The 12,135-nt window shown below is 38.3% G+C and overlaps 1 protein-coding gene across 1 annotated transcript in view; it reads right to left on the bottom strand.

The window, feature by feature from the left end:
• The window catches only part of Hs6st3 (heparan sulfate 6-O-sulfotransferase 3), a 668,805-nt gene that overhangs the window by 59,706 nt on the left and 596,964 nt on the right, over positions 1-12,135 (bottom strand). The gene's annotated exons all lie outside the window — the stretch shown is intronic.

Below are 12,135 nucleotides of genomic sequence, written 5' to 3' on the forward strand. Positions count from 1 at the left end.
GAGAGAAAATAGCACTTTCTGCTCCCAGAAACCCTCAAGGGCTGAACCCAAGGCCAGTAGTCCCTGGAAAAATTGCACAATACTGGTGCCAGAAGGACTGTGCATTTAATGAATGCAATTCTTCCTCTCTAGAGATAGGGAGGCAAAGGCTGAGAGAGAGAGAGACAGAGAGAGAGAGAGAGAGAGAGAGAGAGAGACAGAGAGAGAGACAGAGACAGAGAGAGACAGAGAGAGACAGAGAGAGACAGAGAGAGACAGAGAGAGACAGAGAGAGAGACAGAGACAGAGACAGAGACAGAGACAGAGACAGAGAGACAGAGAGACAGAGAGAGAGAGAGAAAGAGAGAGAGAGAGTAGAGGCTGTTGAGTATTTGGACACTGGCCAGTATTGCTGGGACTGAAGTTTTAGTTTGAGTTACTTTAATTTCTATAGCCTTTCTACATCTATGGCTGAGCCTCTAGGGATCATATAGTCTCTTCCTTTGTCATTCTCTTCACCTAGGCTTTAGAACATGACCAATAGGTTAAATTCAAGAGAATTCAGGAAACACAGACATTTGCAGTATGGAAATCAGCCACAAACACAAGTGCTCACTGAAACACACACACACACACAAAAAAACCTTTTGATTTTTTTTAAAATGAGGACTTAAATTTTACCTTGGGAGCACCACAGTATTACAAAAGAACAGTCCAGGAAACATTGTTCTGACGTCTTAACTACCAAGGATTCTTCCAGACCATGAAACATATGTAGGTACAATCAAGATTTATAAAAGGGAGCCAAAGGAGCAAGATGGTGGGGTTGCAAATTCTTTGGAGATCTTTCCGCCCTTTTGCTGGCCATATCCTCCACTCTATCATTGTCCAGACGATGAATAGGCAGCTGACAGAAATCAAGTGTATTGGATTTTTTTTATCATTCCAGTAGCAAGTTACAGAATGACCTTGGAAAGCCCTCTGAAGTCACCATCTCCCTGGCTTCATCTAGGTCAAGAAATGGTGATAAGACTGGGTTTCAGGTGCTATGGGCAGCCTCAGATGAAAGTATAAGGTTGAATCATCCCTTGTTCTTTTTTTCCTTTTACATCAGTCTATGTAGTGCTCTCTAGTTAATAAAACCAATTGTGTTCAAACCACAGCCTAGTTTCTTGTAACAAACGTTCTTTGAAAACAGCCTGACTTAACACTTTTGAAGCTCCTTTGGAAATATAACAATTGGAACTAAAATTAGTGGTGTTCATGTACTCCATAGGAAAGGCTTTAGAGGAAAGTTCTTAGACACTGAGGAAGTGAGTCAATAAACGTGGGGCTACTCAAATTAAGAATACTATGCACTGTTCGCAAATAACCTATTAACAACTGGATTCTGCTGCTATCATTGCAAATCACTGTGATAGTTTCCATCCATTGTTATGGATGTCAAGTTTTACTTTGAAACTTACTTTTTCTAACTTCAGGCTTGATCAGAATTGTGTGTGTGTGTGTGTGTGTGTGTGTGTGTGTGTGTGTGTGTGTGTGTGTGTGTGTGTGTGTGTGCCTGTGCACCTACACTAGGGCTTGAACTCAAGGCCTGAGTGAGCACTGTCTCTTAGCTTTTTTGCTCAAAGGTGATGCTTTACCACTTTGCCACATTTCCAACTATTTAGTAGTTAGTTGGAGATAATAGTCTCAGGGATTTGTCTTCCCTGGGCTGGCTTGAACTGTGATCCTCAGATCTCAGCCTCTTGAGTAGCTAGACTTCAAGGTGTGACCACCAATGCCTGGCAGAATATAATTTTTGCAAAGTGAACTTGCTGAGTAGCATGTAAGTAGCTACTCAGTAAGTAGTAAGTAGTAAGCAGTCCCTCAGAGCTGCTTTTCTATATCCTCTTCCCTCACTCAGGATCCACCAGCCAAGAACTAAATGGACAACATGTCCAAAGAGCACATGTGTAAATCATTTTTCAAAGAAAGAGCTAAGTCAACCTTTCTACAATGACCATATTGGAAGAGAAAAAACACCTCCTCCAGTCTCTCATTTTGTACTTCATTTTGTTGTTCCAGAAAGGGGTTAAACATGGAGAGGAGACAGAATAAAAGAAAAGGAAGTGTTGTGAAGATGAACAAAAAGGAGAAAGGAGAATGGAGAGAGTAAGGAAATGTGGGAAAGGCCTGTCAGCCTCGCGATGCCTCCTGAGGAGTTGGCTTCTCACAGAGTAAATTTAGCAACTGCTAATTATTTAGAGCAGTGACTTGACTGGTTAAAGAACAGGTTGGACTTCAAATAAATATACCTCATTCTGCCAAAAAGAAGTAGTCTTGAATAAGGCCACTGAGCCAATGAATAATTCTTTGTTAATTTTTCCCAAGGACAACCTAAGAACACAGAATAAAGATCCAGCTGGAGTCTACACAGAAACTACCCAACAAAAAGACCAGCCCTGTGGAAAATAACACCACTCATTCCTGAGCAAATGTGGTGGAGACAGTTTGCCTTCCCCCTCTAACTCAATCAGTATTTAGAACCCTTTGAACTAGAGTCCCCACTTTGATTTGAGGGTGCACATGTAAATACCTGTTGGTCTTAATTGCCATCAGTGTAAATTGCAATCTCATTAATTTACATACATGTATGATGTCACAATATAGTAATTGGTTTCAAGCTTAATTCAGGTTAGTTTTCAATTTATTATGTGGCACAGAGTTCAAGGAGAAACCTGAGTAAACAATTTTTCTCTCTTTCCAAAGTTACAAAGACATGGCAAAAAGTAAAAGCAATGTGTGTGTGTGTGTGTGTGTGTGTGTGTGTGTGTGTGTATGTTTATATGTATCAACATCCCTATAACTCAAAAAACATGGAGAAAATATAAAGAAGCAATTCACAAACACAGTATTTATGCAAATGGAAGTTCTCAAAACAATACTGTATATTGTTCATGGGAACATATGAGATGAAATGAATGTATGAACTAAATGTCCTTACTTGATTTACATAGCAAAAAGTTTGCCTCTGGATAAAAGTAAGAAAGTAAAATGGAATGGGGGAACCAGAAACTTCTCTAAACTTCTCTACCTATCTTCTTTCCTTCCTTCCTTCCTTCCTTCCTTCCTTCCTTCCTTCCTTCCTTCCTTCCTGTCTTCTTCTTTCTCTTTCTTTTTCTTTTGTTTGTTCTTTCCTTCATTTCTCCTCTCTCTCTCTCTCTCTCTCTCTCTAGTTCTTTCTTTCTTGATTGCTTGCTAGCTAGTTAGCTTGCTTGCTTCTTTTGATGCTTGTCCGGATTACTTGAACTCAGGGCCTAGGCAATGTCCATAAGCTTCTTTAGCTCAAGGTTAGCTTTCTGTCATTTGATCCAGAGATCTACTTCTGGCTTTTATGAGAGGTAGTTGATTGGAAATAAGGGATGACTTTGATCAAGATGCACCGTATTCATAAATGGCAACTCCTTTGTACAACTATTTAAAGATAATACAAAAAATTCAAAAGAAAAAAAAAAGAATCCCATGGACTTTGCTGTTAGGGCTGGCTTGAGCCACAATCCTCAGATCTCAGCCTCCTGAGTAGCTAGGATGTTATAGGAGTGAGCCCCCTGCACCTGGCTCTTCTATATTTTTAAGGAAAGTAATTACCTGAAACAATCTAAGGCAGTTGCTAATCCCGAATGGATGCTCATATTTCCCTTAGCTAAACAAAAGTATGTAATAAAATGAACACAGGAGATAGCAGTGGAACATATATAACCCATCCACACAAATAAGACCTGTCTGACACACAAAAGCTTCCCTAACTCACAGGAAAAAAGAGAAAGAGACCCCCCCAAGCCCAGTGAAAATGTGCAATTATAGATCACAAACTGTAATGAGTGGCTAGGGGAGGAGATCATCAGGACAATTTGTTATTTGTCTGCTTATAACACAGCTGGACCTTTACAGTAATCATGATTAAAAAAATGAGTATCTTAGCAGTTTCCAGGGAAAGAAACTCCATTGCTTACCAAGGAAGAGGAGACTATGTGCACAGGCTGATCTAGCAGCAGTGCCAGGTGCAGATGGGAAGGTATCCAGGCCTTCAAAGGAGAGAGATGAAGTACATTGTGCTACCAAATTATCCTCACCCGGCCGAAAAGGAGGAGGATGACAGAAGAAAAACACCCACGTATTTTACTACCAACACTTCTAATTCCTCAAGAGAAAATTACATGATGTAAACCTTCTTAAAAAGGAATACAAACTGTAAAATATTACAGAATCAACACATAAAAAGATACGGAATTTAAAATACAAGTTTTGCGCCAGGCACCGGTGGCTCACACCTGTAATCCTAGCTACTCAGGAGGCTCAGATCTGAGGATTGCGGTTCAAAGCCAGGCTGGGCAGGAAAGTCTGTGAGACTCTTATCTCCACTAAATCACTCAGAAAACTGGAAATGGCACTGTGGCTCAAGAGGTAGAGTGCTAGCCTTGAGCTGAAGAGCTGAGGGACAGCGCCCAGGCCCAGAGTTCAAGCCCCATGACTGCCAAAAAAAAATACATTTTGTTAGACTAAGATGTTTGGTCTGTGAAAGGTATATGACTATATTATTTTTCATTATTTTTAAGCTCAGGCTCCTTTTGGTTTTACAATGGAGAAAATTTCCTTATTTCAGTCTAGCACTAAAGTATATAGTAAATATAAAATTTATACTTTGAAAATCAGCCTTTTGACAAAGCCTAAAATATTTAACTGTTTTTCAGTATTATAAATCTTGACAATACAAACAGCCAAATAACTGAACTAGTAGGGAGGAGTTAAATAAAGAGTAGGAAAGTAAAAACAATCCCTCAGTAATTCTATGTAAAGGTATAAATCAGTCTCTCCAAATTAGACAATAAAATCAAAATAGTAATTGTAACAATAAGAGGAAATATTCAGTAAATTCTTAATTCAAAGATTGAAAGATACTTTTATTTCTAATATTATATAACCACAAAGAAAAAACATTTCCCCATACTAATGTATTACTTTCATGGTAAGAAAATGTGCGAAACTCCTTTTTTCCTTTCTGCTTCCTGTCCTCCCTCTCTCTGTCCCTTCTCCTCCTCACTCCCTTCTTCCCTTCCTTCTTTTATATATGGTATTGGGGTTTGAACTCAAAATCTCATGATAGCTAAGCAAGCATTACCACTTGAGCCATGCAACCACCCCAACACAGAGATTTTTTTCCCCCTGACTGGGTAAGAATGGAAGGCCCAACTAATGGTTATTTGAGATACAACTAGATTGAAAATAGCAATATACAAAATGATTTGCCATGCATATGAAAGCCCTAGCAGTTATATTCATATTTAGTAAAGAAAATTTCAAGATAAGAAATAAAGATGGGCATTTTACAATGAAAAACATGGTTCATGCTGATTCATCTCTAGGAAGACAAGACAGAAATGTGTGAATCTAGTTGCATGTACACAAAATAGAAGAATCAAACACTGAAAATTAAGCAAATCAATGACTGTAGTTGAAAAATTTTAACACATCTTTCTCAGTAATTGATAATACTAGATGGAAACACAATCAGGAAAAGAAAAGAATCCAAAGGGCCTCAGAATACTACACCCAAAAACAGAGGAAGAAGACATGCGAGTTGTTTTCCAGTGGGAAGTGCCAGGTTCCTCAGGGTGGACGATTTGATATGCTATAAAATGAGCATTAAGAACGACTGGGACCCTGTAAGTACAGCAGCATCAGCACAAAGGAACGTGAAGTTACCCACAGTAAGACAAATGACAAAAAGCTCCAAGCATCTGAACGAGGTCACCTAAGCTATCTCTAGAACCCAAGTCAAGAATGCTTACTAGAAGACAAATGAGAAAATAATTTTAGCCGAATACATAATGAAAATTTGTGAAATAAAAGTACCTTCCCCCCAAAAAACTACAAGGTGATTTGACAAGAGAAGTCTTTAAATAAATTCAACACATTAGTAGGCAAAAGAAGGGAATGAGTCATTGATTCTCAAGTTGGATGATTAAAAACTCAGGGATAATGTTGATTTACTCTTGATAAATGTTGTTAATAAGTTAGAAATAAAAGGAAATGTACTGAGCTCAATAAAAGGCTGTTCCAAACAGAAAGAATCAAAAACATCCTTAACAGTAAGATGTTAAAAGCAACTGCTTCAGAGATGGAAATAAGAGAAGCATGTTCATTCTGGGCTTCTGTCTGTGTTGTGTGTGAGGTCTTTGCTAGTCTAGGAACATACAGAAAATACATCTTAAAATACAAAGACAGGATAGAAAAGAAGCAGGAAAACCAAACCAAACCAAACAAAAATATTGTCATTTCCCCACTTTTTTTCTATTTTGGTGATGGTATTGGAGCTTGCTAGGCTGGCCCTCTGCCACTTGAGCCACCTTTCCAGCCTTGTCTGCCTTTTGCTGGTTAATTGGAGATGGAGTTTCATGGATTTTTTCCTGCTAGGATTGGCCTTGAACTTCAGTCCTTCAGATCTCAGCCTCCGGAGTAGCTAGGGTTACAAGTGTGAGCCATCAGCATCTGCCTTTATGTCTACTCTAAAAAAAGAGTAATAATGTGTTAGGAAAGCCAGACTGTACTTACAAATGTATCCACTTACATTAATTTCCATGAACGTGTAAGTATTATTTGTTTCCTAGAACTGCTTTAATAAATCATCACCAACACAAATGAAGTTTAAAAAAGGAAACTGTATTCTCTCACAGTTCTGGATGCAGAAGTCTGAAATCAAGGTGGGTTTGAGGTGTACTCTCCAGGGGCTCCTGATGAGAGTCTGATGATTGCCCAGCATCCTTCGGTGCCATGTGCCATCTTTCTGGACTTGTGGCTGCATGACTCCAAGCCTACCTCTATCTCCACCTCTGTCTATTCCTCTGCTTTTCTAATGCAATGACAAAAGGAATTCACGGCACATCCACATACTCCAGCGTGATTTTATCTCAATATTTTAACTCAGTTAATCTGCAAAGATCCAAATTCCAAACAAGGATACAAGTGGACATATGTTGGGGAGAGCGCTGCCATTCAGCTGAGATAGTAGACACAACCACATGTATTTAATTTTAAACTTTATTGTTAGTCATTTATTTACTTATTTGGTCATTTATTTATTTGTTAGTGCTGATCTTGAGGCCTAAACTCTTGGTCTGGGCATTGTCCTTGAGCTTTTATTTCAAAGCTAGAGCTCTACCATTTGAGCCACAACACTTCTTGCAGCTATTTGGTGGTTAAGTGAAGAGTCAACTTTCCTGCCTGGGCTAGCTTTGAGCCATGATCCTCAGGTCTCAGCCTCCCAAGTAGCTAGGATTCCAGGTGTGAGTCACCAGAGCCTGGCTTTAAATATTTTTAATCTTAAAAAGATATCACAACATGTGATGGAAGAATATAGAGTTTGTGAGGTTCTCATAATACAAATATATAGATAAAGCACTGATAAGTGTCAGAAAAGAGTACAGACTTGACTATGATTCTCTTGTGTGGGAAAAAATATAATCTGAATTTCACATGTTTTTCTATACTGTATGAAGGCATTTCAATAAGCCTATGTTTTTCAAGCAGAAAAAAAGTAAACTCGTCACACTGAAAGCAAAATACCAGCAACTAGTTTATTTTTTTTCACATTCTGAAATCTTCACTCACATTTCAACTTAGGTTGACAGAATTTTAAAGGGAAGCTAACAACATTTCCATTTTCCATGTCATGGCTGGCTTCTTGACTGGCTGGTGGAGTTCTGATTTTCCTTGTATGTCTGATTGACAACTACAGCCTCTCCACAGAAGGCCCAGGGGTCAGACTCACAGCCACATCTAAGTACTGGGAAGCATTTGTTCTCTTCCTTTTCTTAGCCAAAGGCTTAGTATAGTTTATATACAATGACTCCATTAACAGTAATATTCCTGTTTTTTGAATGAAAAAGCTAGTGGAAATCACATGCCATGGGCTTTCACGTTCGCTATGTTCACCAGACAGCTGTGTAGACTTGGGGTGGGGCTTGTCCAAGCCTCTTTGTGAGGAAAGAGTATGGACAGAGGTCAAGTCACCGGTCGTGAATCACCAAGAGGCCATGGTAGTGCAATTGCTGCATCTTTTCTGATTTCTGCGTTTCCTTTGGGCTGGTGATGCCCTACACAGCATTCCTCCAAAGATGCAAGTTTCTCTGGACCGTACAGATATTACTTGATGGCCTAACTCTCAAGTGCCAGTCTGGTAATGTGTTTATTGATACAGTCCTTTCCACCGTACTAAGACAATTCACGTATGTAAATGTGTGAGCTTGGAATTTTTCCCTCACTTCACTTGTGTTCCTATTAAACTGATGGCATTTGGTTTTGGTAAAACATCTGTAGAGTTGCTAAAAATGCTATACAAAATAATATCTTCTTATACTATTATAGAATAGTATACTCAGAACCCAAAACCATGTGTTTTATTCTCATGTTCATGGATGATATTTAGAGGCATGATAAGTAAAGTGGTAAATGCGTCAAATACAGCCAAAGAGAACAGGGAAGTAAATTCAGGAAAGATAAAAGTCAAGATACACTGTGTATATTAGTCCACATCTGCAATCCCAGCACTCAGTAAGCAGAGACAGGAACACCGTGTGCCTGGTTACACAGGAAATCCTGTCTCAACAGCTCCACCCCAGTTAAAAACAAAAGTAGAAATTAATAAGATAGACATCTAATAGAAAAGGAAGCTGGGCAATTAAAATTAAATACACCAAATTTGGACCAATCTGCTCTTTTAAAAAAGAGTGGGGAAAAAATGCTCAAATGGTAGAATACTTGTCAAACTACCTTAAAGCTTTTTTAACCTAAAATGTGAAAAAGTTCCTTCTTATCTTCCACAGCCTTCATCAGTTCATAGCATTCCACTGAAATAAAAATTCTCCTTGTGCTAAACCCAAAACATCCTTGCAACGTATAAGGAGAAAAAATAAGTACACGAGACTTCTTAATTTTTGACCAGTTTCCATAAATAACTCCATAAATAACTGTTAAATCAATTGTCAACTTTCTGTCTTAATGAGAGACTAGATAGAAGAGAATAAACAAACTGGGAGGTATGAGGTAACTGAAGAGCTGATAAATTTAAAGATATTAAGATCCCTGTGCTATTTGTTTCCTGAACTAAACAGTAATGGGAGGAGAAAGAGTCAGGAGCCACCAGCAATTACACGCTCAAGTTAAAGATAGTTCAAATGCTAGAACTTGTACCATTACAGAGCATCTACTGGCAGCAAGATTTTACCAAAGAGGGAAAATAAGCATGCTTATTACTATTCATTTCACAAAGATTTTTTTTTGTGGGTTTCGTGCTAACAAGCCAGAAGAGTATACAATCACTTAATGTAGCTTGAAAATTACTACTGGAATGGCTGATACCAGGCCAAGCAATTATGACAAAGAAGGCACATGGGGAGGGTACACCAAGATTCCACTTGAAATATTTGCTTAGTAGCTCAGTTAAACATCACAAAGTAAATGATATTGATGGGTCTTATGTAAGCTTACCCATAGTTAACTAATAAGCAGGACCCCAAAGCTCCTTCATTAATTGAGGTCTTGTTCTTGCCTATGGTCTTCAACTCCAGCTATCTTAGAAGTTCTTCTCGTAATTGTCCACCTTCTCCTGCTACCCCACATCCAGTCTTTACGCACAACTGGTCAAGCAGCATGGTGCTCCTTCTTCGGTCACACTGACTGGTGTGGGAAAGGATATGGCACCGGGGCATAGCTACTGTGAATCTTGTCCTGGGACTTGGGTATGGGTTTCATGAGACACAGGTTCTCTTATAGTCTGCTAAATGAGGAAGATGGAAATCAAGAGGTGCCCTACAGAGAGAACATACTTGCAACAGCAGAAAAAAAAGTAAACCCAAGAATGAATGAGATAAACTAACCTGAGAGAAGAATAAAAATAAAATAGCCACCATCTATGAATGGCCATATTTACCTCTAGCCTTCTTACTTAAATTAGGGAATGAACTCGATTTTCTGTTTTCCTTAAAGTCTCTGATCTTTCAAGACCTTCCTTACCGTTAGGGAACTTCCATGCTGGAATGATTCAGGTAACACCCTGAAATCAATAGTTTTTTTTTTTTTTAAATCATATTCTTTCTGATCCTCTTGAGCTTCAACCATCCATTCCCAAGGCCACAATCTGACCCTTCTCATTACTCAGAACTTCTCTACTAGGAAATTCTATCTCCTAAGCCCCAATTTTATTTAATTATAGCAATATACACACTTATTAGTAGCTGGCTTGTGAAAAATCAACCACAACCAACTGCATAAAATAATTAGCTACAAAGTTTATTATAAAAATCATTCAGAACATCATAACGATTATATTAACTTAATTATAATAATTTTTTTTTTTTTTTTTTTTTTTTTTTGTTGGTCGTAGGGCTTGAACTCTGGGCCTGGGCGCTGTCCCTCAGCTCTTCAGCTCAAGGCGAGCGCTCTACCACTTGAGCTACAGCGCCACTTCCGGTTTTCTGGTGGTTTATTGGAGATAGGAGTCTCACGGTCTCTCCTGCCCGGGCTGGCTTTGAACCGCAATCCTCAGATCTCAGCCTCCTGAGTAGCTAGGATTACAGGCGTGAGCCACCAGCGCCCAGCTTAATTATAATAATTTTAAAAGATGCTCCTTTATTTGGGATAGCTCAAGTTTTCTATATACTTTTCTATATACTTTCTAGCTATGGCGTCTATGTTAAAGCACAGAATATTCTTATATATATTTTGTAGTCATTAACAAGAGAAGACAAAGAAAGAAAAAACAGATCATCCCACGTACACAGAAAACTAAATAAAATTGTAGACTTCCTTCCTATTTCTTCCAGCTTTATTCTGCGTCTGATGGAGCATATAGGATTAATTGAATCTGATGAGCAACTGAAATATTTTGAGCTAGCATGGGGATAACAGAGAATTGAAGAGCCAGTTCCCTGTTAATCACAACAACCCACTTCAAAGCTGAACGCACTCACAATCTGCTGTTTCCATGTTGATGTCACTTAGCCATTCTGGGTGGAATGTCAGAGAGATTTTTTTTCAATGTAGAATTAAGACAGATGGTAGGGTGGTTGGGCAAAAATAGTCTCGCAGTATAATGGAAGTCAAAGCAAAGCTTTTCGAAAAAATATTATTATAATTCCTGACAAACAACTGACACCAAACCAAAAACATCTATCAGTACCATGGCAAGAACGAATGGCACACAAACCTTCTAGGCTGTAGTGAGGTTCCCTATGTTTACTTCTTATCAGTGAAGTCAGAGCTAGCAGCACTATTCATATGCCTCCCACATAGGTGCATTCCTAAAGCCATTTCTTAAATCAAATAACATGACATGGGCAGTAGATCAGTGTTTCAAAGGATTTCTTGACATAAAACTGAGAATAACAGAAAAACAATTATAGAGAAAGTGTAGAAACAACATATTACTAATTTAAGTTGAGTATCTTCAATGATCAAGCACTCACAGAGATGCTTCATAATCAGCAGAGAAGCCCAAATTATGTTATTCTTGAGAGACAAAAAGATGGAAACCTGACATCATACACAAATCCCCTTTTGCTTTATTCTACCCACAGAACTGGAAGCAATTAGTTTAAACTACCTTTATATAATTACTATACTTGGTATTCCTTGTAAATATCTTTCACTCACTCTCCTTTTGATCCTGACATCACATTGGTAGTGAAATTAAGGTAATCACTCCTTTTGTCTTTAAAAAAGGGTGTGAAAGTTGAATTTTGGAGTGATTTTCAATGCAATTTTGCTATATATTATATCTCAGCCAAAGGACTAGTTTCATTACTTTTAAGCCTTTAATTACTCAATGTAAAACAAGAATCATACAAAAGGGTTAAAGGTTATGGAGTAGAAGCACAAAGACTTTATGATGTCATTCACAAGTAGAATCTGTACAATGAATATAAGGCCAATCTCATAGAAGCTAAAATGGGAGTAACCAAAGACTGAAGAGGGAGTGTTGGGGGTTGAGAAAGGTTGGTCAATGGGAGTTAAGTTGCAGTCAGAGAGGATCAATATGCTCTGGTGCTATATGACAAGCTAGGACAACTATAAATAATAATGAAGTGCTGTATTTTAAAAAATGTCCCTAGAATAAGT

Source organism: Dipodomys merriami, unplaced genomic scaffold, assembly GCF_024711535.1.
Source record: "Dipodomys merriami isolate MVZ:Mamm:240054 unplaced genomic scaffold, mDipMer1.0.p SCAF_6, whole genome shotgun sequence".
Classification (NCBI taxonomy): domain Eukaryota; kingdom Metazoa; phylum Chordata; class Mammalia; order Rodentia; family Heteromyidae; genus Dipodomys; species Dipodomys merriami.